This window comes from Phyllostomus discolor, chromosome 1 (genome assembly GCF_004126475.2).
Source record: "Phyllostomus discolor isolate MPI-MPIP mPhyDis1 chromosome 1, mPhyDis1.pri.v3, whole genome shotgun sequence".
Lineage (NCBI taxonomy): Eukaryota > Metazoa > Chordata > Mammalia > Chiroptera > Phyllostomidae > Phyllostomus > Phyllostomus discolor.
In genome coordinates, this window is record NC_040903.2 from 76,528,495 (window position 1) to 76,530,309 (window position 1,815).

Consider the following 1,815-nt stretch of genomic DNA (forward strand, 5'->3'; position numbering starts at 1 on the left):
CTGCTACTCAGTAATACACCTTCGCATATTTAGAGAGTAACATACAATGCAGGAAGGTTACAGGTTGGAAATAAAGAGCAAATGTCGTAATAGCCAGGTTACAGTGAGGTTAGGAACAACCCCGGTGTCTGGTACAGGGACATTTGCCCAGGGCACAATGCGAGTTTCCTGTCTGGAAAGAGCCAGGAAGTTTGAATCTGAGACAGGGCTGTGAGGGCAGGAGTCACAGAAAATACAAACACATGTAACGTAATGGCAGAGGGACAAGAGAAAGAGAAAGGCAGTTCCCTACAGGGAGCTTTCAAACGTTGGGGGAATGATGGCATCACAGCCAGTAAGTCACTGGACTGATTGAGGGCAAGCCTCACTGTGCTGCTGTGCGCCTTCCTCTCATCTTGGGAGGAAGAAACGCCCCCCAATCTAAGACACTTCCTCAACCATCAGGAGCATTTTGATGGTCCAGGGCTGACAGGAAATAATCACCAGTCTTTACAGCTTCCTTGTTAACCTAGTTCTCTTGGTTCCTTTAAATTTCACTTTTTAATTAAAAAAGAACAGTCTAGGTCAGATGTGAATAGCTTAATTTGTTCTAAGAATATTTCAGAAACCTATTTCTTGACTATTGCAGCCAGACCTAGCTACACCCTTCTGCATTCCCCGAATCATAAACTCTGCCATCATCTGGTTATTGAAGAAGATACAGTCTCTGTACTCTGGAGAGAAGTTAATTTTCCTCTGTAAGAAGACATAAAAGAGAAAAAGCACTTGAATTTATTCAGCATCTACTCTGCTATTTTTTCCTTTAAATGTGTGGAGTATTAAAAACTTCATCTATAAAACTGGGGGAGGAGAAGACAGCTACAAAAAGCTAAAAGCATCCATTGAATGACATATAATTTATGAACTAACACTTTGATTCAAAGATCTCAAGTCACTTTAAACTTTTTAAATAAATTATTATGCTTTATTTATTTTTTACAGTGTAAAATTTTTACATTTAGAATTAGCCAGCTGGACTCAGTTTAGGTGACCTCAATTTTGTTGGCAACATCCAAAGCATCATAGTTGGGAGCCAGTGGAACACAGGCCTTCCTCTCTCCATCAGACCTCATCAGGGTGTTGTCCTTGGCCACGTCAATGTCATAGAGCTTCTTCAGAGCTTGTTTGATGTGGTGCTAGTTGACCTTGACATCCACAGTGAACACAGGGGGATTGTTGTCCTCTGTCTTCTTCGTGGCTGACTCCAAAGTCACGGGGAACTTGATGATGGTGTAGTGGTCAAGCTTGTTTCTCCTGGGGCGCTCTTCCAAGGATCTTTGGGCTCCTTCAGCAGTGTCTCAGGCCTTCAGAAAGTGGGTGATGTTTGGACCTTCTCATTTTTGTGGCTGTGGATGCCTCTTTGCACTGCTTTCTTTGCTTTCAAAGCCTTTGCTTTGGCCTCAGCTTTGGGAAGGGCAGGGGTTTCATTTGCTTCCAGTGTCATCTTCATGAAAAAGCTGAATAATAACATTTTAAAACAGCCATTTGAAGGTTCTGTCACAGGACAATGTTGTTAGAATGTGTATACAGATGTTCCTCAATTTAAGATGGCATCTGTCCAAATACATTCACTCTAAGTTGAAAATTGCATTAAGTTAAAAGTTCATTTAATGCACCTAATCTACCAAACATAAGAGTTTAGCTTTGCCCACCTTAAGCATGCTCAGAACGCCTCTATTAGCCCACAGTTGGCAGATTATCTTGAGTTTTATCTCAATAATATTTGCCTTCTTCTTTTCACCAGAAGCAGGAGACACAGATGGCTATTTTGTAGAT

At 41.4% G+C, this 1,815-nt stretch overlaps 1 pseudogene; it reads right to left on the reverse strand.

The window, feature by feature from the left end:
• Positions 1 to 974: 974 nt before the first annotated feature.
• LOC118499837 lies at positions 975 to 1,542 on the reverse strand (annotated as a pseudogene).
• Positions 1,543 to 1,815: the final 273 nt, after the last annotated feature.